This window comes from Triticum urartu, chromosome 6A (genome assembly GCF_056163025.1).
Source record: "Triticum urartu cultivar PI428250 chromosome 6A, HENAU_Tu73, whole genome shotgun sequence".
NCBI classification, from domain to species: domain Eukaryota; kingdom Viridiplantae; phylum Streptophyta; class Magnoliopsida; order Poales; family Poaceae; genus Triticum; species Triticum urartu.
Genome location: NC_141878.1, coordinates 2,597,801 through 2,624,288, shown reverse-complemented (window position 1 = coordinate 2,624,288; position 26,488 = coordinate 2,597,801). Strand labels below are relative to the sequence as shown.

The 26,488-nt window shown below is 52.9% G+C and overlaps 1 pseudogene; it reads left to right on the top strand.

Annotated features, from left to right (window-relative positions):
* Window positions 1-1,854: 1,854 nt before the first annotated feature.
* On the top strand, window positions 1,855-17,204 carry LOC147962937 (uncharacterized; annotated as a pseudogene).
* The last annotated feature ends 9,284 nt before the right edge of the window (window positions 17,205-26,488 follow it).

Here is a 26,488-nt window from a genome sequence, read left to right as displayed (position 1 = left end):
CGTCGCTGCCAGCAGTCGCGCGAGTGCGCTCCGCAAAAATCTGATCGCCCCTCTCCCGTACAGGATTACAAGAGGCGGGGTTCCAGAGGCCTGTTGTCCCTTCTCTCGGTGCACGCCGAAAGGAGGGATGGAGAAGACTTGCTCGGCGGCGCAATGATCTGGAACGGTGGTGAGAAACCATACAAAACGGCGGCGGCTAGGGTAGACGTCTGCCTGAGTTTATAGTGCAGGCCAGGCAGGTCGTGAGAGTAAAGAATCGGAAACGGTTCAATAATTAATGTGCATAGCTCTGTCCTCGAGCATGCATAACTCTGTCCTCGGCTCGGCTCAATCCCGCAACCCACGGCGTGGAGTGGTGTGCCGAGGCGAGCGAGGAGGAGGAGCGCGCGTGTAGGTCTCCTCTTCTCATGCTCATACAAGTGGTAGAAGAGCTCACCTTATAAAGAGGTGCAACTCTCTCTCAACTTCCAGGATGGGACTAAACTTTACCCTCACTCACTCCACTCACATATATGCATGAATGGGCCAAGAGAATTTTAGTTGAGCTTTCGGTCAAAGGCCTTCTAGCAAAATTCCAACAGTTACATGCAAGACGCCGTCCTGAGCTTCACTTAAGCCGCCTCACCACTCTCTCCTCGCTGCATATTGATATAGTCAAGAATCAAATCGAATTGAATAAAACTACTTGTACAGGTTGTACAAGGATGTACCTCAAGTGGGCACGGCTAGCAGGACGGCGTTCCAGTTAAGTCCATGTTCCGGCGAGATTAGAAGGGCTTGACAACATGAGATTGGAGGTTGAGGATGCTTCAGGTGGCACCAGAGAAGATTTGGACGGATGGGGAGAGGAAGGAGAACAGGCGGATGGCAGAGAGGCGGTGCGGGGCAGCGGCGGCGGGTGGCCGGAGAGGCCGCGTGCGGAGGCGGTGGCGGCGTACCCGTACGCATCGAAGGCGAGCCCTCGTGCTCGTGTATGCCTGTGTTTTTCTTTTACAATTCTGCTCGCTCGTGTGTATTTCTTCTCCATCGTATGGCCGGGGCTCACCCACGGAACGTTTTCTCTACAGACTTAAAATAGCATTATGGGTTGAATACGTAATTTATGAGTGGTTTTTTTATAAAAATGCCACGACGATGAATCTAATAAAGTCAGTCCGTCCTTTATTATTATTAGGGAAAGATGTATGGATAATTTGTGCTATTTTTTATACGAACTTTGATGAATATTGGCCGGTTTGCATGAAATTTGTCGTGTTAGATCAAAAGCGGGTTAAAACGTATCCGAGCAGTGTTGAATAACGATGCTCCCGCGTCCATGTCCGTGGACTGGTCTTCCTTAACTCGTGCATCCATCTCTTGTCTCCGGCAGACATTGATGATGATATGTTGCCCGCGGCACAACAAAGGAGACGAAGAGAGGAGCGGCCGGCAATATCGTACATCATCATCCTGTCTTGCTGTTCACCTCCTTACGTATATCAAGTGCAACATGCCCATCAGGGCCGGCCAGTAGTAATATTTTTATTTTATCCCGGACCGCAATGGTGCCCATCACCATCAAGGACTCCTATGACCGACTCATTGTAAACTAGTATTGGCCATCATACACTGTAAGACTGCACTGACTGACTTCTGGTGATACCAACCTTTTGAAACGATCAAGTCTCGCGCCGACATATCATATGCATATGTCTGCATGGTACGTAACAGCCTTTGTGTTGCTGACAGATGGCAAACTCTGAATCAAGGCGGGCATTTGAGTGCTATGCTGACGACGGACAGAAATATTACTAGACCAGTTAAGCTAAGCTAGCATATATATGAAACACATACGCAAATGCTACTTGCAAACCAAACCAAGAGCGCATGCAACGAGGGACACAACAATATGGGTCGTCATCGCATAGCCATGAGCTTGCTACACTCACTTGTTGCCATCATGTTGATCATTGGTACGAGCGCTGACGATGAGGCCGCGCTGCTTACTTTCAAAGCACAGCTCAGCCCTCGCGGCTCGCTGCTGGCCTCCTGGAACACCAGCGGCGGCTTCTGCAGCTGGGAAGGCGTGACCTGCAACCGCAGGCCGGCGCGGGTGGTGGCGCTGAGATTGACTGGCGCTGGGCTCGCCGGAGCACTCTCCCCGGCCATCGGGAACCTAACGTTCCTGCGGACGCTCGACCTGAGCTTTAACTCTCTTCACGGGGACATTCCGGCCAGCCTAGGCCGCCTCCGCCGCCTGCAGAGACTTTACTTAGACGACAACTCTTCTCGGGTACGTTGCCGGCAAACCTAACCTCATGTGTTAGCCTGACTGAAATCAGACTGGACAACAACACACTTGGTGGGCGCATCCCGGCTAAGCTCGGTGAGAAGCTCACAAACTTGGTACTGATCACGTTGAGAAACAACCACTTCATAGGGCCCATCCCAGCGTCGCTGGCCAATCTGTCCTATCTAGAGATACTCGACCTCTCCCGTAACCAACTCACTAGCTCGATCCCTCCAGGTCTCGGTACCATCGAGAGCATGCAGTATTTCAATCTAGTTGGAAACCTCCTCACTGCTATGCTTCCAACTTCTCTCTACAACTGGTCATCGCTGGAATTCTTGTTTGTAGGAATTAATATGCTAGACGGAAGCATTCCAGATGATATCGGTAACAATTTCCCCAAGTTGGAATTTCTCAACTTAAATTCTAATCACTTCACTGGGGTCCTCCCTTCATCACTTTCCAATATGTCTAATCTCAGACATGTTAGTCTCGCTTTAAATAGATTTAGTGGGTATGTGCCTCCAACATTGGGGAGGCATGGAGCTCTCCAATTACTAAACTTGGCTGAAAATAAACTTGAAGCAAATGACCACAAAGGGTGGGAATTCATCACTTCTTTGGCAAACTGTAGCTGACTGGAGCAATTGGTACTCGGCACAAATTCTTTTGGAGGACAGCTACCGGGTTCAATTGTGAATCTCTCAATGACTCTCCATGACTTATATATAGCACACAATGGGGCTCTGGGGTTATTCCTACAGACATATGATTGCAAATACTTCCATATCTGGAGTGATTCCAGAAAGCATTGGCAAGCTGGAGAACTTGATCGATCTAAGCCTGTACACCAATAGATTGTCTGGCCTCATACCGCCCATGCTAGGAAACCTTTCACGTTTGATTATCGTTAATGCACGTAACAACAACTTGGAGGGGCCAATTCCAGTAAGCTTGGGAAATTTGAGAAACCTCTTCGTAGTTGATTTGTCAAAGAAGTACCATCTTAACGGCTCAATACCAAGAGTGATTTTAAAATTACCCAACCTTTCCTGGTGTTTGGACTTGTCGTACAATTCCTTTTCTGGACCAATTCCTGGTGAAGTTGGTAGCTTGATAAACCTTAATCTACTTACTCTGTCAGGAAACCGATTGTCTGGCAAGATACCCAACAGTATTCAGAATTGCATTGTGTTGGAATGGCTATCATTAGACAGTAATTTGTTTGAGGGAAGCATACCTCAAGCACTGACAAATATTAAGGGGTTCAGTGTACTAAACCTGACCATGAATAAGTTCTCTGGTAATATTCCTCATGCTCTTGCCAATATTAGAAATCTGGATGGGTTGTACCTAGCACACAACAACCTTTCAGGACCGATCCCAATAGTTCTACAGAATTTGACATCATTGTCAGAACTGGATGTATCCTTCAACAATTTGCAAGGTGAGGTGCCAATTGAAGGTGTTTTCAGAAACATCACTTACGCAGCGATTGCCGGGAACATCAATTTGTGTGGTGGTACACCTCTACTTCATTTGGCTCCATGCCCCACGAGCAAGAACAAAATAAAGATGCCAAAGTCTCTTGTAATTTTACTAGCGACAACTGGAGCAATCTTTTTCATACTTTCAGTTATTCTTCTTGTTTGGGTACTCTGCAAGAATCTCAACCCAGGCCACAAGACATTAGCACAAAATTTAGTTGGTGATCATCATCACAAGAGAATCTCATATGTTGCATTATTGAGGGGAACTAACGAATTTTCAGAAACCAACTTGCTTGGGAGAGGAAGTTATGGTGTAGTGTATAAGTGTGTTTTGGACACTGAAGAAAGAGCATTGGCTATCAAGGTGTTTAACCTTGGTCAATCTAGGTATTCCAAGAGTTTTCACTACCAGAATTTTGGCAGTTGCCGACGGCCATATCTATGCCGACGGCCCCCGTTGGCATATATGGGCATACCCCGATGGCCCAACTAAAGCCGTCGGCGTAGAAAGGCCATCGGCGTATAACCATCTATGCCGACGGGGGCCGTCGGCATAGATAAGCCGTCGGCGTTTCTCCGGATATACCGACGGGGGCCGTCGGCATAGAGCAGGCCGTCGCCATATCACGTGGGCCCGTCTACCCGGGCGGCGACGGTAGTTTGACGGCGTCAGGCTACGGCGACGGGCTAACGGTGGCCGTCGGCATAGCTACGCCGACGGCCTAGTCGTCGGCATAGCTACACCGACGTCATCGATCCGCCGCGCCGCCACGTCATCGATCCGCGTCGGTCGCCGGTCCCGTGGGGTGGCATTTCTATGCCGACGGCTAGGCCGTCGGCATAGGCCTGGCCCATGGTTTTTGCCACGTCATTGATCTCCGCCCTACGCCACATCATCGATCCAGGGCTCTACCGTTCCGTGGCCGTAGCTATGCCGAAGGCATAGGTTTCTATTAATATTTTTATATTTTTTGTATTTTCTCTTATTATTTTTTATTTTTTTCCAATACTAATTTCATTAACTTAAATGTACAGAAAACATATATCGATTGCCCCCCACACGGGCCTTCTTCCGTCGTGTCACGGAGAGGTTAGACGGGACGGGCCGGGTACCTGTGGGGTGTAGCAATGCCGCCAGGTGTTGCGGTGGGACCTCCTACGGTTGTGGAAACGTGGTGGCAGGCGCAGGCACGCGGCTCCGGGGTGTGCCCCCTCCCCCCTCACGGGCGTCGATGCCGCCGTGCCCCGGGGGGGGGGGGTGAAAATGCCACGTCGGGCCGACGCAGAGGGAATCTTGGGGTGGGTTGTGCCGGGACTGTGTTGGGGGTGTACCTATGGCTGCGCTATGACAACAAGGTGAAAAGGTCCACCGGTCAAACTACGTCCAGCGAAAGTCAAAGGGATAGACCCGGCGGTCGTCTGTGTCAGGGTTAGACGGGACGGGGTACCTGGGGGTAGCAATGCCGCCAGGTGTTGCGGTGGCCCTCCTACGGTTATATAAGCCCGTCCGGCGAAAGTCAAAGGGCTAGATCTACTGGTCAACTGGGATTCGGGATGGCCTTCGGGGTGTAGCAATGCCACCGAAACATCGCATGGGTCGCGATGCATGTGTGAAAGTGTTCTGGCATGCGTAGACACCCGTCTTGGGGCTCCGTGGTGTGGCCCCCCTCCACGGAAGGCAGAGCAGCCGTCAATTAGAGGGGGGGATGGTGCGGGTGCGGTGGAACCGGAGGGAATCTAGTGTTGGGTTGGGTCCAGACCGTGTTCGGGGATGTTACTATGGGCTGACCTATCGCAACCAGGTGGAAGAGTCCACCAGTCAAAGCCCGTCCGACGAAAGTCAAAGGGCTAGATCTACTGGTTAACTGGGATTCGGGGTGGCCTTCGGGGTCTAGCTATGCCACCGAAACATCGCACGGGTCCCGATGCATGTGTGAAAGTGTTCTGGCATGTGTAGACGCCCGTCTTGGGGCTCTGTGGTGTGCCCCCCCTCCACGGAAGGCAGAGCAGCCGTCAATTAGAGGGGGGGGATGGTGCGGGTGCGGTGGAACCGGAGGGAATCTAGTGTTGGGTTGGGTCCAGACCGTGTTCGGGGATGCTCCTACGGGCTGACTTATCGCAACCAGGTGGAAGAGTCCACCGGTCAAAGCCCATCCGGCGAAAGTCAAAGGGCTAGATCTACTGGTCAACTCGGATTCGGGGTGGCCTTCGGGGTGTAGCTATGCCACCAAAACATCGAACGGGTCCCGATGCATGTGTGAAAGTGTTCTGGCATGCATAGACGCCCGTCTTGGGGCTCCGTGGTGTGGCCCCCCTCCACGGAAGGCAGAGCAGCCGTCACTTAGAGGGGGGGATGGTGCGGGTGCGGTGGAACCAGAGGGAATTTAGTGTTGGGTTGGGTCCAGACCGTGTTCGGGGATGTTGCTATGGGCTGACCTATCGCAACCAGGTGGAAGAGTCCACCGGTCAAAGCCCGTCCAGCGAAAGTCAAACGGCTAGATCTACTGGTCAACGGGGATTTGGGGTGGCCTTCGGGGTGTCGCTATGCCACCGAAACATCGCACGGGTCCCGATGCATGTGTGAAAGTGTTCTGGCATGCGTAGACGCCCGTCTTGGGGCTCCATGGTGTGGCCCCCCTCCACGGAAGGTAGAGCAGTCGTCACTTAGAGGGGGGATGCGCGAAAGAGTAGAGAGGGTCACGGCAAAAACTGGACACACTTCGTGTACAAACTGGACAAACTCTTTCCGAGTATCAGGGTTTCGTAGTCCGGAGTGGGTACTAATGTGCATCCCACCAATCAGGAAGAATCACACGGATCGTGTGTTTCTTTCTAGCTCTTGCGAGTCGTTGGATCAAGGGTGTGTTTCTTCCTAGCTCATGTGAGTCGTTGGATCGAAACTACCACAATCACTTTGTGAGCCAGACGACCCTATATATAGCCCACCTCTCGCCTTCCCTGCATAAGTCTTTAAGTTCATCGACTACATACATCTACCAGTTCATCGACTGCATACATCTACCAGTTCATCGACTAAATACAAATCATTCGGATTCGCCATCATACGTCCAACTGTGCATTTGATATGCATATATATACAAACGGCTAGATCTTGCTGTGGGTCTGCCCCGGATGTTGCTCCAAAGTGTTCCTATGGGCTGACCTAACACAACCGGGTGGGGAGGTCCACTGGTCAAAGCCCGTCCGTGCAAAGTCAAAGGGGTAGATCCCGTGGTCAAACGCTACAGGGTTAGGCGGGACGGGGGCACTGGGGGTAGCAATGCCACCGGAGCGTCGCACCGGGCCCTCATACATGCGGGGTGGTGTGGTGGCATGTCCGAAGAGGCGGGACGCGTCTCCGGGGCGTGGCCCCCCTCACGGGACCGGGCCATGTCTTGGAGGGGGGAAACGGCTACCACAGCTTACACCCGGGCACCGGGCCGGTAACTGAATGTTTCACCGTAATTGTCCATTTTCTTAGCACAAGTCTAATGAATACCGGAGCTCACAAATATGCCGTAATAAAAAAATAAAAAAGTTGCCGTAATAAAAAAAATATGCAAAGTACCTATGCCGACGGCTTAGCCGTCGGCATAGATTGACACGTGGCATGTCCATCTATGCCGACGGCTAAGCCGTCGGCATAGGCTGACCTTATCCACAGCCGCACCCACCCCCTCCACTCATTCTTCCTCCCCCGCACCGTCTCCCCCCCCCCGCCCGACCCCGATCCCCACCCGCGCCGCCACCACCATCCCCTCCCCCAACTGGGGCGCTGCCCCGCCCCCGCCCCCATACCATCCCCCACCGCCGCCACGCCGCCCCCCACTGCCCGCGCCGCCCCCATCCCCTCCCCCAACACCGCCGCACCGACCCCACTGCCCGCGCCGCCCCCATCCCCTCCCCCACCGCCGCCGCACTGCCCGGCGGCCCATCCCCGGCTGCGGCCGCCTCCTCCCCGACTGCGCCGGCGGTCCGACGGCCCCTTCCCGGCCCTCCTCTGCTGCTGGTGAGCACCGGGGAGCCCCCATCCGCCCACGCTCCGCCACCCGTTGCCGGCCCCTCCGACACCACCTCCGCCACCACGTCCCCTGCCCCCTCCGTGAGCTCCCCTGTCATCATGCCGCTCCCCCCGCTGCTGCCGTTGCTCCCCTGCCGCTGCTGTGCTGCTAGATGAATGTATGGATAGATAGTTAGATAAATAGATTTTTTGTATGTTTTTCCTTCTTCTTGCTACTGTTTTTAGGTGGATGGATGTATGGATAAATTTTTCTTAGATGGATTCATGGATGTTGTTAGAATCATAGATGGTGGATGGATGGAATGTCGGTGAATTTTTTTAGAAACTTTGTTTGTCATGTATGTTGGTAAAGTTAATGATAGATGAATGGATGGATGGATGTTGGACAAAATTTGACACTTGACTGAGATGTGATGATCTTGTTATTTTTTTGATACTCATAATGATCTTGATAAAATAATTGAAGACAAAATTTTGAGACTTACTAAGATGTGATGATCTTGCTAAAAAATGATACTCATGATGATCTTGCTAAAAAAATAGAAGACAAAAGTTTGACACTTTACTGAGATGTGATGATCTAAGTTGTTCTTTCGGTGGAATTTGCAGGCGTTGTGGTGTCGCATTTCATCAGAGTGACCGTTGTCTGACTCATTGGTCCCCCTGAGCATCCCTCTGCTGTTCGACTACTTCCTCTACAGCCGAGGGTGAGCTATAAGTCCATCTCCTCCATTTTTTCATATCACTAGATTTCATTCTCAAGTCAACTGACGTAACCTAGGCGTCTCCCGTCCGAAAGGGTTGCATGGATAAATATGCATTCAATTGCATATTTATCACAGCAGCTCTTTCGGATTGTCCAGCGTTTTCCACGGACAGCCCGAGGATGTGTAGATTGGGTATGTTCTCCATGTTCTACCCCGTTCCGAGATAGGATTTCGGCGGCGCCTCCCCATTGTTCTCCGGAGCACATTCTATCGGCTATTTGCCGAGACGTGTATCTGGAGAACAGCGGGGAGGTGCTGCCGAAATTTTGTCTCGGAATGGGGTAGAATGGAGAACGTACTCAATCTACACATCCTGGGGTGGGATTAGGACCCATCTTTACCTATTAGAGATGTAGGTGGATTAAACGCGGTAGAAACTAAAAATTTGATGTGATTAATTTAAGTGAATCCTTAATTATGTTGTGTGGGTTGCAGAAAAGCAGAGGATGGCAGATAATCAGTGGATGTACAGTGGTTTTATCCGTCGGAATCGAGTAACATCAGAGTGGATCGCGAAAACCGATGTGTATTTAAAGGAGATATTCCGTCGTCCAATGAGAATTATCCCACCATGCCCCTGTGCGAGATGTGCCAGACGTCACCGTAGAAATCAGACGGACATGAGTGAGCACCTTCGCACGCACGGATATATGCCAAACTTTGACATGCCGCCGATAAACATAGCCGAGCAGGACCGTGGTAGAGAGGAGGTGATGCGACAACGCATCGATGGATATGAGGACGACGGGGTCAGGGAGATGATAGATGATGTCATTGTTGCAGAAACGGAAAATGCGACACCTTCAGAGAATGAACCGGAGGAGCCGGAGGCAACCGCAAAGGCCTTCTTGGAGGTCTTGGCCTCGTCGAAGAAACCTCTTTATGCGGGTGCGAAAATATCTCAGCTGGATGCCATCTCGCAACTGATTGCAGTCAAGGATGAGTACGGCTGTAGCCAGAAATGCTTCGAAGCATTCCTGGGAGTATGGGCTAACAGCCTCCCTGAGGGTCATGAACTGCCGAAAAGCATGTACGATACAAAGAAAATCATGAAGGCACTCTCTATGGATTATGAGAAAATAGATGTTTGCCCGAAGAATTGCCTTTTGTTTAGGCACGAGTATGCAGATGACAAGTACAGTAGGAAGTGCGGTTCGTCTCGGTACATTGAGGTGGTCGGTGAGGATGGTGAGAAAAAGCAGCTAACCATCCTCGTTAAGGTTCTTCGCTATCTTGATTTTATAAAAAGACTGCAGCGCCTTTTCATCACGAAGGAGTCTGCCAAAATGATGAAGTGGCACAAGGAAGGTATAAGGTACAATCCAAAAAAAATCATACATCCATCGGGAGGGGAAGCATGGAAGTCATTCGATGAAGAATACCCCGAGGAAGCAGCCGAGGCTAGGAATGTCAGAATAGCCATATCAGGTGATGGGTTGAATCCATATGGTATGTCGTCCAATCCATACAGCTGCTGGCCTGTGTTTGTAATTCCGCTCAATCTTCCTCCCGGTGCCCTAATGCAACGGAAGACCATGTTCTTGTCGCTCATCATTCCGGGGCCTGACTACCCGGGGAAGCAATTGGGTGTGTTTATGCAGCCGCTTGTGGATGCTTTGCACCATTCTTGGTACTTTCCGAGGTTGACATACGACTGGGATCTGCAGAGAAATTTCTTGATGAAAGTTTGGTTGCACTATTGCATGCATGACTTTCCCGGGTATGCTCTATTCTGCGGATGGTGTACAACTGGTAAGATGCCATGCCCAGTGTGCATGCAGGCTCTGCGAATGATTTGGCTGAGTAAGGGTGGCAAGTATGTAGCCTTTGACCTGCATCGACAGTTCCTCCCTCCAGACCATCTAGACAGGGAAGACAAGAAGAACTTCACGAAAGGCCGGGTTGTTCGTGAAGTAACCGAGATTCCAACATTTTCGGGGGCAGATGTTCTTGCTCAGCTAAAAGCTCTCAAGCCTAAAGTCAAAGGCAAAGGCAAAGCCAAAGCCAAAGGCTTCGAGGGATATGGTGAGACGCCCAACTGGACGCACATTACCCCCTTCTCGCAGCTTCGCTATTTCAAGGACCTCAAACTTCCTTACAATATTGATGTGATGCACACCGAAAAGAATGTGGCAGAGTCCCTTTTCCACACGATCCTCAACATTCCTGATAAGACGAAGGATAACGTAAAAGCTAGAGCCGATCAACAGAGAATTTGTGATAGACCACGCTTGAACATGAAGCCTCCCACAGGCGGTCGAAAAAACTGGTTCAAGCCAGATGCTGACTTTGTCCTTAAACCGCCAGAAAAAAAAGAAGTGCTTATCTGGCTGAAACAAATTTTGAAGTTCACCGATGGTTATGCATCGAATATAAGTAAGGGAGTCAATCTTTCAACGGGCAAAGTGACCGGCCTGAAGAGTCATGACTACCATGTATGGATTGAGCGGATAATGCCGGTGATGGTTCGAGGCTATGTCCCCGAGCATGTCTGGCGAGTGCTTGCCGAGCTTAGCCATTTCTTTCGCATGCTCTGTGCTAAAGAAGTAAGTAAAGAGGTGATTGAAAAATTGCATAACAAGGCACCGGAGTTGATAGTCAAGCTAGAGAAGATCTTTCCGCCAGGCTTCTTTACTCCGATGACACATCTCATTTTGCACCTCGCGAACGAGGTATTGTTGGGGGGCCCTGTGCAAAATCGCTGGCAGTATGGCCCTGAGAGGCAGAACAAGCATCTCCGACGGAAATGTGGAAACAAAGCTAAGATTGAAGCTTCCATAGCTGAGGCAGTTATCCTAGAGGAGGTGTCAGACCTCAGGACATCATACTATCCAGACCACGTTCCCCATCTGCATAACAAGGTGCCTCGATACAATATAGAAGAGCCCAAATATCAACCCAGACTCGATCTATTCAACGCGCAAGGTGGGAGGGCTGGGGCCTCGAAATCTTATAACATGCCACGACAAGAGTGGGAGGACCTCATGTTCTATATCTTGCACAGCATCAAGGAAGTTGAGGAAGTGTGGATGAGGTAATACCACTACACCATTCCTTTATGTCTTCCACATCATCATGTTTCATGTTCACTTAGTCCCGGTCTAACACCGCTTATCTTTTTTTAGTGATTTCGTTCAAGAGGAATGGACGGGAGTGAATCCTCCTACTGAGGCGGAGGCACTTACTCTTCTCCGTCATGGAAACCCTGGACGTAAAAATTTTGTTGCTTGGTTCATGGACAAAGTAATTTTCCACACTCCCCTATTAAATACCTACTTCAACATTTATTAGTTAACCGAACTAATGCACGCAACAATTTCCATTATACTTGTAGGGAAAAGATCCGAACATATCTATGGATGATGAATTGAGATGGGTTTCCATGGGTTTTGACCCTGCCGTCATGACATGTAAAAAGTATGATGTGAATGGGTATCGCTTCCATACAGAGGAGCACCAAAAAAGCCACCCCGATCCCAAAACTATAAATACTGGAGTGTACACCCCCGGTCAAAATTCAGTAGACTACTACGGAAGGGTACAAAATATATACGAGGTTAAATTCCGCCAGGGGCGTGAGACCCTAAGTCTGCCTGTGTTCAAATGCCGATGGTTCGATCCGCGGGAGGGGGTAAAACATACGCCTTCCATTGGTTTGGTCGAAGTTAAACCATCAACCGTCTATGCCGGAGCCGATCTCTTCATTGCGGCTACCCAAGCTACACAAGTATATTATCTGCCTTACCCATGCCAGAAAGTGTATCTAAAGGGTTGGGAAGTTGTGTTCAAGGTGTCGCCACATGGTAAGCTACCAGACCCAAATGAAGACGATTACTGCAACATTAACCCCATGACATACGAGGGAGTGTTCTATCAAGATCAACCTGATGATGATGATGATGTGGTTAGAAACGATGACGCTAGACCATTGGGTGATGATGATGTGGACCCAAACATCGACGATGCACGGAATGATGGTGAGACCATTGTCAATGAAAATGACATACTTATGCTAGAAAAGTTAAACGAAGACGCTGACGACGTTGAAGAGCCTCCACCTCCTTTGGACAACGAAGATGATATGATTGATAGTGATGATGAGACGGACCGAGAAAGAGGTTACAACAGTGATGATTCATATGGGTTCTAGCAGATGTACGTTTCAAGTATTTTTTTCTATAGTTTAGGAATATGCCTTTTTATGCATTTTTATTAGTGTGTTTATTATCATGCCTTTTCCTTCATTTCATTAATTTACTAATTGCTTTTTCTCTTTTCAATGCAGGTTAGTGGAACATGGGCAAGGGGAAGGCCGTCGGCGTGGGTTTCCTACGCAAGGTCATCGGTCTGCCTAGTCGGAGTGGTCGAGCACGTAATCCTCCCCCTCGGCTACTTGATGATGACTCCTCACAGGGAGGTCGAGGGAGAGGTGCCCCTAGAGGAGGAGGGGGCGGGGGGAGAGCCTCTAGAGGACGAGGTGCTGGGGGGAGAGCCACTACAGGGGGTCGCGGCCAGAAACAACGCACCCTCACCGACTTAGGGGTGTTGTCTTCGAGGCCCTCCTCTAGTGAGGTACCCTCCTCTAGTGAGATACACTCTAGGGAGGAGGAGGAGGAGGAGGAGGAGGAGGTGGAGGAGGAGGCAGGCGAGGAGGAGGAGGAGGAGGAGGAGGAGGAGGAGGTTGGGGAGCGGGAGGCAGGCGAGGAGGAGGGTGGTGGCGGGGATGATGGTGGTGACGGGAAGGGGGTTGACACGAAGGGGTGGCTGCGTGGCAACGCAAAGCTACCAAAGCAGGTTCCTGCTACTGAGGAGCAGAAGTGGCTCATTGAGCCCACGGGAAAAGAGTAAGTGGTTCATTATGTTGCTTGTCACATGCTTATTCCGGTTGTTATTTATTTTTCTTGTCACATGCTAATAGTTCATTCTTTTGCAGCAACTGGATATATTCTAAAGGGGTCCGTATTCCCAACGGCCTCATCACCGTATTGTTGAAGTTATATTGGCCGGGGTTGTACTGTCCTGATCCAGCCGGACCGTCGGGTTTTGGCCACGAGCTGGGACCACTGGGAAGCGGCCCGCCACGCGGACCATGAGACCCATGCCAAGGCCGTGATCACTACTTTCTGGGTGAGTTCTCTTCAGAAGCACAAGTCCATTCTAGTTTCATGAATGATTTAACTCATGGCTTCTCCCATTCTTGTTTCATGCATGATTGTAGAAATTCTATCGAGTTCTTCCGGAGCACAGGGCTAGAGCGGACCAGATCGTGCTGCGCCAATGCAAGAAGAAGGCCCGCCAGATGCAGTACGAGGTGCGCTATGTGGCCATCTCCACATACTACCACGACTATCTTGGTGTGAAGATGACCAAGGAAGAAGCGCGGAGGATGGGCATTACCTTGGAGAGGCCCGAGTTCTTGGCGGTAAGTATAAAAGATTTTTCATTATGCTTTCATTACCTTGTGGTACATTATGCTTTATGCTTCCATAACACCAATTTGGACACACCTACATGCCATTATGCTTTTATTATGTAGGTGTGTCCAAATTGGTGTTATGGAAAAGACGAGTCCTGGGCGGCATTGGTGGATCTTTGGTGTGATGAGGCTGGAGCCTGGGCGGCTATGAGAACCCAAAATAAGGCTAACCGAGGGACGGAGGGAGTACATGCTGAGGGAAACCGAAACCACTATCTCCACAAGGCAGTTAATGTATGACTCACCCCATTAAACATTCTTCTTCTTCTATTTACCATCACTTTCTTATGTATGACTAACCTCTGTTTGGTGGTGCAGGAGGAGAAACTAAAGCGGCCGCTCTCACACATGCAGGCGTGGGAGATCGCCCATACGCGGAAGGACCCCAAGCCTGGCGAGCCCAAGTACTACGGCAAGAAGACCGCAGGGAGGAAGAAGACCTACTCCGAAGCATATTTGGAGTTACATCCTGACACACCTGACCCCATTGTGGCGCCTCTGGACGACATGGCGGTGGTGAGGATGGGGCCCAAGGAGCACGGTCGGGATGCGGTTCTCGATGCTGTGATCACTCCTAGTATTTCCTACACACAGCTTCGTCGGATCGACCCGAGCCTGAGCCAGCGCACGAGCCAGCCAGTGACTAGTACACAGTCCCTCTTTCAGGAGCAACAATCTGTAAGTATTTTCCCTCTTATCTTCATTTCTCACTTCATTTTCCGCATTTAGTAGTTTTATGAGTTCCATCATGTCATACCGTAGGCCTACATGGAGTACACACGCCAGGAGACCATGGCGTGGCATCAGAGGCTTTATGAACACCAAGTGCAGAGGGATAGCCAGATGCAGCAGGCTTTTCAAGATATGGCGGCCGGCAGGTGTCCTCAGTTCCCTACAGCACAATGCCCTCCAGCACAACCAGTGCTGATGAGCTTTGAGGAGTTTGTGGCACAGAACGCTGGCCCCTCGCCGGTTAGTTCATCCCCAATCTATTCACCCAAAGCATGTCATGCCTTTCAACACAGTCATAGATCCCGTGCATATGTCTTTTCAACATGCAGGGAACAGGTGGATCTACCGTTGGCGGTCGTCTTCACAGCACTCCGGAGACATGGAGCCCGACCACTCTATATGCTTATGCTTATGTTGGTTGTGATGATGTTCATTTAGAGACTTGTGTGTGATGATGCTTATGCATATATTGTTGTGATGGTGCCGGATGATATCCCGTTGTGTTCTATATGTCTATCCCATCATATATATCTGCTGATATGTGCTGCTATTTGAATTGAATTGATCTGAAAACAAACAGAAAAAAGAAAAAAAAGCAAAAGCAAACTATGCCGACGGCTAGGCCGTCGGCATAGGGCCAGCGTGAGCTCCCAGTTGCTGACACGTGGGCACCTATGCCGACGGCCTAGCCGTCGGCTTAGTTTAAAACTGTGCCGACGGCCAGGCCGTCGGCATAGGTGCCCACGTGTCAGCAACCGGGATCTCTGTTTGAAGGACTATGCCGACGGACTGGCCGTCGGCTTAATTTCAAACTATGCCGACGGCTGGGCCGTCGGCATAGCCCTGGCCCACGAGCAGCGACTGGTCGGCACGCGGCACATCTATGCCGACGGTCTAGCCGTCGGCACAGTTTTCGACTAAGCCGACGGCTAGGCCGTCGGCATAGGGGTGCCACGTGGAGACAAGTCATTGGGCAGACTTGACGGCGGCCGCCGTTAGGCGATAACGTTGCCGACGGCCGTGGCCGTCGGCATAGATGTACGGACACCGTCGGGATAGGTCTTATGCCGACGGGCTTTCTATGCCGACGACGTTCCTGGCTACGCCGACGGATATTTTGCCGACGGCCCTATGCCGACGGGGGCCGTCGGCATAGGCCTGTCCCGACGGCCGTTCAGGGCTATGCCGACGGCCCTGGCCGTCGGCATAGGGTGCGATTCCGGTAGTGTTTGAGGTTGAATGTGAGGCCATGACAACTGGAGCAATCTTTTTCACACTTTCAGTTATTCTTCTTGTTTGGGTACTCTGCAAGAATCTCAACCCAGGCCACAAGACATTAGCACAAAATTTAGTTGGTGATCATCATCATAAGAGAATCTCATATGTTGCATTATTAAGGGGAACTAACAAATTTTCAGAAGCCAACTTGCTTGGGAGAGGAAGTTATGGTGCAGTGTATAAGTGTGTTTTGGACACTGAAGAAAGAGCATTGGCTATCAAGGTGTTTAACCTTGGTCAATCTAGGTATTCCAAGAGTTTTGAGGTTGAATGTGAGGCCATGAGAAGAATACGACACCGTTGTCTCATTAAGATCATTACTTCTTGTTCAAGCGTCAACCACCAAGGTCAAGTGTTCAAGGCATTGATTTATGAGTTCATGCCCAATGGTAACTTGGATGGTTGGCTTCATCAGTCTCAAGAACCCACTACAAACAACACGCTAAGCCTTGCCCAGAGGCTAGATATGGCTGTGAATGTTGTGGATGCAGTAGAATATCTGCACAACCACTGTCAACCATTGGTAATACATTGTGATCTTAAGCCAAGCAACATTCTTCTTGCTGAAGATATGAGCGCACGAGTTGGAGACTTTGGCATATCAAAGATCCTTCAAGAAAATACAAGAGAAGGGGTGCAAACTTCATATAGCTCAACTGGAATTAGAGGTTCCATAGGCTATGTTGCTCCAGGTGATGGGAACTTTTCTAACTTTCCATTTTACTTTTCAGTCGAATATGGCATGTTAACCACAAGACATTGCAAAATTGAAGAGTACGGAGAATGTTCTACAGTCTCAACAGCTGGTGACATTTATAGTCTTGGCATATTGCTGCTCGAGATGTTTACAGGAAGGAGCCCAACAGAAGACACATTTAGAGATTCATTGGATCTGCACAGGTTTGTTGAGGATGCTCTCCCAGACAGAACCTTGGAGATAGCTGACCCCACAATGTGGCTGCACAATGGATGACATGATAGCACTACAAGTATTAGGATACAGCAGTGCTTGGTCTCGGTCTTGAGGCTTGGTATATCCTGCTCAAAGCAACAACCTCGAGAACGAGCATTGACGAGAGATGCAGTGGTGGAGATGCACACAATCAGAGATGCATACCTTCAGTTTACAAGGGAGCATGGAGCAGAAAGAGAAGCCTCGACCGAGCATTGAAATGATCCTGAATAATAATAAAATTACCCATCGTTTCACTTAGTAATTGTTCTCGATGCTATGTTGCCCTACAATTTTATTTAAAAAATGCACAACCATGGGGTTCTGTAATAATAGCATTAGAGCAGGTTGTAGGGAGTTCAGAAATCAAGCAGTGTAATTGTTCTTCCACTATTTCAGAATTGTACACATGCAGGCTATATTATTACTTCATGCTTCAGACTGTAGAGAGTTCCTTTTTGTCTATTTTCTTATTCTAATTTTTTTCCAAGCAATGATCTGAATTTATTGTTTGTATTACTATAAGGATAGCGATGCCTGAAAATGTAGACACAATATTTGACAAGTTTTAGATGCGCACCTCCTGTTTGTCTGTGAGCATATAGAAGTGTAGACGAGGAGAGGAATGAGAGAATGCACCTTGGGTGCTCTCGAGTGTATTACTCAGGCTAATATAGCCGGGTTACAGAGGGGGCGCCGAGCGCAGTTACATGAGGCGCGAGGTGCGCGAGGTGGTGCTACAACGTGGGCATGCACGAGTACGTGCAGGAGTGCTAGACTAGAGACGTTATAGTCAACACCCCGCCATACTCTGAGCATCGGGTGGCCGGATGCACAGGATGGAACGGAATTCTTGGAACGCCGGCGTCAGGAGGCCCTTCGTCAGGATGTCGGCGAACTGCTGCGTGGTCGAGACATGGAGAACGCGCAGTTGGCCCACAAGAACCTTCTCGCGAACAAAATGGATGTCGAGCTCGATGTGTTTGGTGCGCCGGTGATGCACTGGGTTGCCAGCCATGTAAACAGAGGAGATATTGTCGCAGTAGGTCACCGTGGCTGTGGGCAGAGGCACGCACAGTTCACCGAGATGCTGGCGCAGCCAGCAGCATTCTGCAACGGCGTTGGCGACGGCGCGGTACTCCGCCTCCGCACTGGAGCGGGAGACGGTCGGTTGGCACTTCGAAGACCAGGAGACGAGCGAGTTGCCGAGGAAGACGGCGTAGCCAGACGTGGAGCGGCGCGTATCAGGGCACCCGGCCCAGTCGGCGTCGGTGTAGGCCACCAGGTCGAGTGAAGTAGAGCGGTGCAGATGGAGCCCGTGCGTCGACGTGCCGTGCAGGTAGCGCAGGATCCGTTTGACGAGGGAGTGGTGCTACTCGCGCGGGTCGTGCATGAAGAGGCAAGCTTGCTGGAGCACGTAGGCGAGGTCAGGGTGCGTGAGAGTGATGTACTGGAGCGCACCCACCAGGCTACGGTACTCCGAGGCGTCGCGGACGGGCGCGCCCACGGCGGCGGACATCTTCGAGTGCGTGTCCACTGGTGTTGACACGGGCTTGCAAGCGGTCATGTTGGCACGATCCAATAGCTCATCAGGATACTTCTGTTGGGAGAGGAAGAAGCTGGCGCGGCTCCACATCAAAAATTCTGTTTTTATCATTTACCTACTCGAGGACGAGCAGGAATTAAGCTTGGGGATACTTGATACGTCTCCAACGTATCTATAATTTTTTATTGTTCCATGCTATTATATTATTTGTTTTGGATGTTAATGCTCTTTATTTTACACTTATATTATTTTTGGACTAACCTATTAACCCAAGGCACAGTGCAAATTGCTGTTTTTTTTGCCTATTTCAGTGTCTCGTAGAAAAAGAATATCAAATGGAGTCCAAACGGAATGAAACTTTCGGGAGTGTGATTTTTGGAACAAACATGATCCATAGGACTTGGAGTGGACGTCAAGAAAAGAATGATGCGTCCACGAGGCAGGGGGCGCGGCTACCCCCCTGTGCGCGCCCTCCCCTCTCGTGGGCCCCTCATGGCTCAACCAAACTACTTCTTCCTCCTATATATGTTCACATACTCTGAGAACATCCAGGAGCACCACGAAACCCTATTTCCACCGCCGCAACCTTCTGTAACCAAGAGATCCCATATTGGGGTCTTTTTCGGAGCTTCGCCGGAGGGGGCATTGATCACAGAGGTCCTCTACATCAACTCCATGGCCCCTCCATTGATGTGTGACTAGTTTAATTCAGACCTTCAGGTCCATAGTTAGTAGCTAGATGGCTTCTTCTCTCTCTTTGAATCTCAATACAAAGTTCTCCTCGATCTTGTTGGAGATCTATTCGATGTAACTCTTTTTGGTGTGTGTTTGTCGATATCCAATGAATTGTGGGTTTATGATCCTGTCTATCTATGAACAATATTTGATTCTTCTCTGAAATCTTTTGTTGCATGGGCCAGTCGCGCGCGGCGGCGACGGTGAGGACAGCACGGATGGTAGCTTCTTTGACCACTGGCGAGAATGTCTTATTAAAGTCCAGACCAGGGCGTTGCGAGAACCCGCGGACTACCCATCTTGCCTTGTAGCGATCCAGGGATCCATCAGCTTTGAGCTTATGCCTGGAGAACCATTTTCCCGTGACAATGTTGGCACCCCTGGGCCGAGGCACGAGCATCCATGTCCTGTTCTCCATGAGCGCGGTGTATTCATCCTGCATAGCGGTTAGCCAATGGATATCACGAAGCGCGGCGGACACGGACTTGGGCACGGGTGAGATGGTGGAGACGGCAGAAGCAATGTTTGCTTCAACATATTTGGGGTTGGGAAGGAACTTGCCGGCGCGCCCACGGGTGATCATAGCATGTGTGGGCACGTGGGAGGCGCGAGCAGGCAACGGTGTGCTGGGGTTGCTGTTGGAGCATTGGCGGGACTGGAGTTCACGGAAGGTGCGGAGTCCGGCGACGCGGTGAACGTAGGAGAGTCAGCAGCTACCAGAGAGCTGGGTGGTGTGTGTGGGTCATGGTGACGATCGGAGAGCTGGGCAGTCTTGCGACCGTGATAGGAGGTGGGGAAGTGGTAGGGCATGGTCGGGATCGCTGCGAGCCAGGCCGGCGTGGGACGACTGGCAGGGGTAGCTGATCAGTTTCATCGTTAGGAGGTGTGGGTTCAGTGGTAGCGTGGGAGAAGGGGAAGTGGGTCTCGTCGAAGACGACATGGCGTGAGACGAGAACGCGGTTGTTTGTGCGATCGAGGCAGCGGTATCCCATGTGCTCGGAGGAATAGCCGGGGAAGACACAAGCTGCAGAGCGCAAAGCGAGTTTGTGCGGGGTAGTGGCTGTGATGTTGGGGTAGCAGAGACACCGAAACACGCGCAGCGACGCGTTGTCAGGGTGTATGTCGTGGAGAAGGAAGAAGGGGGTGTGGTCGTGGCGAGTGCGGCACGAGCGACGGTTGAGGAGGAATGTGGACGTGTTAAGAGCTTCGGCCCAGTAGGTGAACGGCATGGATGTGTGCGTGAGGAGCGAGCGAACAGTGTCGTTCAGGGTGCGGAGTACTCGCTCAGCTCGCCCGTTTTGTGGTTATTTGTATGGGCAAGAAAAACGGAGAGAGATGCCCTCGTTGGAGAGGAAGGCGCGAGCAATATAGTTGTCGAACTCTCGTCCGTTGTTGCACTGGAGAGCGAGCAAGTTCAGGTTGAACTGTCGACGAGCGAAGCAGGCAAATCATCGTATAAGAGGAAAAACTTCAGATTTGCGATGAAGGGGATATGTCCACACAAAGTGACTATAATCATCGAGAAGAACAAGATAGTACTGCTTGCCCGATACACTGGCCACGGGCGAGGTCCAAACATCGCAGTGCACTAACTGAAAAGGAAAGTACGACACATGTTGTGAAGAAGAAAACGGGAGCCTAACGCTCTTTCCTAACTGACAGTCATGGCACGTGAGCAGACGGGGACGGGGCAAGCGGGCGCGGCGCTGGCACGTTGTTGCTGCTGTTGCCGATCTCCAGCGGCGCTTTCCCTTTTCCCTTGTTGCGGCCACCACCGCCACCGTGACGGTTCGGGCCACCGCCGCTGCCTGCGGCACCCCCGCCGGAGTTGGTGCTGGCAGGAGCGCGGGCGGCGTGAACGGCGATGTCGCTGGACGGCTCCGCGGACTGGCGGCTCTCCTCGAGGAGGAGGAAAGCGCAGTAGCGGAGGAAGGAGGGGAAGGGTGTCTGCATCGTCAGGATGGGCACGGCGTAGCGCGGGCGTGGATGAAGACCGCGAAACATGTTGAGGACCTGCTCGCGGTCACCGACGGGCTCACCAGGGTCGGAGAGACGATCAGCGCAGTCCTTAAGGCGCGTGAAGTAGGAGAGGACTGAGCCAGATCCTTGCTCGATACGGCGGAAGTTGGTGGCGAGGAAGACCGCCTGATGCTCCCTGTTCTCCAAGAAGATGGAGGTGATCGCTGCCCAGAGTTCCGTGGCCGTGGCGCCGCGGAAGTGCACAAGCCCAAAGATCTCTGGGCTGATGCGGTTGTAGAGCCAGGAGACAATGTGGGCATCGTCCTGTAGCCAAAGAGGATCATTGGGCCGCGGCGCCCCATTGATGTGGGCGACGACACCGCTCTTCTGGAAGGTGACCTCGAACAGGGTGCGCCACTGGGAGAAGTTGGGTGGCTGCAAGAAAAGGACGATGGGGACATGCTGGTTGATGTAGATGGCAGCTAGGTGGGAGGACGGCTGCGCAAGGTGCAGGTCGGGGGCGCCGGCGCCCGGGATGATGGTGCCGGTGCGCGAGGCCGCTGCGAGAGCTGAGGGGGTGAGGAGGGCGTTACAGCTCGGTGTGGCAGCGGCGGCGGCAGCAAAGGCGCCGTGAAGACCATGGTTGGGAGGGGGTGGGGGTGGTGGAGGAGGCCGCGGCGATGGGGCAACTATGTCGCCGGCAAGACGGAGCAGCGGAAGGCAGTTAGCGACGTTGGTGAGGCCTAGCGTCTGATACCATGTAGACGAGGAGAGGAATAAGAGAATGCACCTTGGGTGCTCTCGAGTGTATGACTCAGCCTAATATAGCCGGGTTACAGAGGAGGCGCCGAGCGCAATTACATGAGGCGCGAGGTGCGCGAGGTGGTGCTACAACGTGGGCATGCACACGAGTACGTGCATGAGTGTTAGACTAGAGAAGTTACAGTCAACAAGAAAAGCATGGAGGATGGAGCCAAAGAGGAGCCTCGGCTTGAGTCATTTGAGCTGGAATGGTATGATCGTGCAATACATACAAGCCACTACAGATAGCAAGCCTTTGTGAGCATACCACAAAGTATATATTGTCCATGTCTATGTAAGCACCGATCACATACACACACGAGAGTGCTCAGAAGATAGTGCTTTTGCGTTGCGAACACTTGCAACTTTTCTGCATTTCTTCTTCTCCTCTTATTCTGTTACAGAAGGGAAACGAGGCCACTAACGGCCCGAGAAAACAGCCACGCCGAGCCACAACGATCACGCCATCCCACGATCCAGCTCGTGCGGGGTGTGGACTAATTCTAAGGAAAAAACTTTCTAACAAACTTATCTACTCAGCTGACTAAGCAGCGTTTACTTTCTGCTAAGACTAAACTGACAAATACACAAGGTTTAAGTGCACAATCACTCCCTAAGCCTTGTGTGCTTCGTCGAGCTCCACCATCCCGATCTTCATGCGCTGCTCCTGAGCTTGAGTACCTTCGAATCTTCGCCGGTAGCTGTGAACCCCGGCGGCTGCACCACGTAAACCTCCTCTTCTAGCTCGCCCTTGAGGAAGGCGGACTTTACGTCCATGTGGTGCACAGTCCAGCTCGCAGGCGCAGCCAGAGCGAGCAGGAAGCGGACGGACTCGAGCCTGGCCACCGGCGTGAACACCTCGTCGTAGTCGACGCCTTGCTTCTATACATATCCCTTCGCCACCAACCTCGCTTGTGCTTCACTACCGCGCCGTGGGCATCTTTCTTGGTCTTGTATACCCATTTGAGGCCGATCGGACGGTGACCAGCGGGCAGGTCCACGAGCTCCCAGGTTTGGTTGGCTTCAATGGAGTTCATCTCCTCCATCATCGCGTGGTGCCAGCACATCTCAGCTTTTGCTTTCTCAAAGGAGCCGGGCTCCTCGCCCAGCGCGAGGTGCAGCTTGTCGACGAGTTCGTCGTCATCGATCTCGCCGTCAGCGTCGTCGAACTCCTCCAGCCCTGGAGGAGGCGCGTTCCATGCCGCCTTCTCAGGCGTGTCCATGTAGCGAGGGTTGGGGAGGAAGATGTCGTCCTTGCCGCGCGTTGTCATCGGGTGCACCGGCGCGAGGTTGCCGGTCGTGCGCGCAGGAGCCGGGGGAGCCGTGGGCGCGGTAGTGGTCGTCGCTGGGGTGTCGTCATCGCCCCCGGTCGATGCTGTTGTCGTGGATGGTGTGCTTGACAGGGACGCGGACTGAGCGGATGATCGCGGGGTGCCAGGCGATGAGGAGGAGCATGCCGTAGATGACGGACCGCCTGTGAGGATTGACATGGGCTCAATTGTAAAGCTCATACCTGCCCGGTCCGTGCCACTCTTCTCCCAGTCCCATGCTCGCGTCTCGTCGAATCCAACTTCACGGGAGACATGGACTCGCTTGCCCACCGTGTCGTAGAGCCGGTACGCCTTGCTCCCCGGCTCGTACCCGATCATCACCATGGCTTTGCTCCGGTCCTCAAGCTTGGAGAGGTGTGGGCGCGTGTTCTTGACGTGCGCCACACTGCCGAACACGCGCAAGAAGTCGACAGAGGGCTTCCTGCCATGCCAAGCCTCGAATGGCGTCTTGCCCGGTACGCTTCTGGAGTACGCCATATTGAGCATGAAAGCGGCTGTGGACACGGCCTCGCCCCAAAATTGCGGCGGCACTCCCATCGCCTTGAGCATGCACCGGGTCGTCCCGATGACGGTTTGGTTGCGCCTCTCCACCACGCCATTCTGTTGGGGCGAGTATGGCGCGGTGAGGTGCCTCTGGACCCCAAGATCAGCAAGATGTGCGCTGAACTCGCCGGAGTTGAACTCTCCGCCTCGGTCAGAGCGGAAAGTGCGCAGCTTCCGCCCCGTCTCGCGCTCTACGTGTGCCTGGAAGCGCTGGATCGCCTCGGCTGCCTCGTCCTTGCTTTGGACCAGGTACAACCACATGAACCTGCTGTGATCATCCACAAGCAACAGGAAGTAACGCTTGCCGCCCGGAGTGGGCGGCTAGATAGGCCCGCAAAGATCACCATGCACAAGCTCAAGCGACTCGGTGGCGCGGTAGTTAGCCTGCTGAGGGAAAGGTGCTCGCCGCTGCTTGCCCACTAGGCAAGCGTCGCAAACCTGCTCGGAGTGGTGGACGAGGGGCACGCCCTTGACCATGTTCTGACGTGCCAGCCACTCGAGGCCGTCGAAGTGTTGGTCCCCGAAGCACCCGTGCCAGCGCCACGCCTCATCCCCGGAGTGCGCAGCGAGGCAGACGGGGTTGGCGAGCTGTAGACGGGCGATGTAGAGCCTGTTGCGGGTGTGCGGCACTCTGGCCAAGATGCGGTGCTGGCGGTCACGCACTGTCATGATGCCGGCTTCGACGTGCGTGGGGCCGCCGTTCTCGTAGAGCTGCCCGATGGACACGATGTTGCTCTTGAGCCGTGGGATCCAGTACACGTTAGTGAGTGCACGGTGCCCGTCGTCAGCTGCGGCGAACAGGACGGTGCCCCGCCCTTGGATTGACACGAGCAAGCCGTCCCCAAACCTGACCGAGCCATGAATGCCCTTGTCCAGCTCGGCGAACTCCGCCTCGTCACCGGTCATGTGCTTCTATGCACCCGTGTCGAGGTACCAGGCTGCGTCCTGATCTCCAGGAGCGCGGCGGAGTTCCATGCGGGCGCGCGACTCGTTGAGGAAGAAGACCTCCTTGCCCGCTCCAGCACGCGGCGTGACGGCCGCAGCTGTCAGGGAGGCCTCCTCGATCATCAGTAGACCCGGATCGTCGTCCTCGCCTGCTTGGCCTTGTGCAAGGAGGGCATGTTCCTCCTCGCGTTTCTTCTTGCGGTAGTCCCGGGCCCAGTGGCCTGCGATGCCACAGTAGTGACACTTGTCACGATCCGCGTCGCCGCCGCCATTCTTCCCACCACCGGCGTCAGTGCCGGCAGGGGACTTGCCTTTTTCGCCGCGTCCACCGCCGTGGCCATGTCCGCGGCCACGCCCTAGTCCGCGCGCCTGTGAACCTGACGAGTTGCTGCCGCTTGCGCCGTTGTTCGCCGTACGCTTCTCGTACGCGCGCTAGTCCTCCAGGGTCATCAGAAGGCGACCGGCATCCTCGCCTCCGCCGTCTTGGTCGAGGCGTTCCTCCGCCACCTTGAGCCGTCCGGTGAGCTCCTCGACCGTCAGGGTGTCGAGGTCGGCCAACGTCTCGATGGAGAGTGCCACCTGAGCGTATTTGCGGGGCACAACACGTGCGTCCCCGACGGGACCACCATGGATGGAGAGGTTGTTGACGAGCCTGGTGAGCCTCATGGCAAAGTCGTCGACATTCTCGCCGGGCTTGAAACGGATATCCTCGAATTCTCGACGGAGGCCCTAGGCCTTGGCCTCGCGCATGGCGGCCGAGCCCATCCGCATGGTCTTGACGGCGTCCCAGGCCTGCTTCGCCGTCTCCTTCGTGGAGAGGACCGCGAGCATCTCCTCTGGCACCGCCCGGAGGATGGCCTCCAGGGTGGTGCGGTCGTCGTGGTAGTCAGTGATTCCAGTGGTGACGGCGTCCCATAGCCCGCGAGTCTGCAGGATGGCTCTCATCAGGAGAGACCAGCTGCCGTAGTTGCTTCGGGTCAGTGTTGGGAACACCGTTGGGAGGGCCACCTCGCGTCTCTACACCACCGGCGTGGCGACCTCGCGCCCGCGCACGGTGCGGCTATGCCTAGCCCTAGGAGACCGCGAGAGCGTGCGCCCACACGTCGGCGATGGAGTTCGGGACCCGCCATCGGAGTCCTTTCGCGACCCCTCGCCGGAGCCCTTCCGGGGCTCCTTGCTTCCCGCCATGACCGCCGGGTCGTACTAACGGCTCTGTTGCCAATTGTAAGCACCGATCACACACACACACACACACACACGAGAGTGCTTAGAAAACATAGGGGATAGTAGGCAATAGCACCAGTATAAATTGACCCTTATATTCGAAAGCATAAGCAGTATATCACAAATATGATTGTCCAAAAATTAAACAGAGATCACAGACTAGAAAGCATAAGGGGGGCAGTAGGAAGCAGCAGCAGTAGAAATATTTCACATAGAGCACAAGCAATTTGCACATGGTCTTATTTTTTCCCTCCCCTCCCGCGCCGCTCCCGCACGGCGACCGGGAGGGCAAACCCCAGCGCCGCCAAGCGAGCTCTCCCTTCTCCTGCCCTCTCCTCGCCGCTGCCGGGCTGTGCCGCTGGGCAAAGCCTGGTCGGCGTCGGCGGCGGCGGGGCATCTCCTCCCCACGCGCGGTGTCG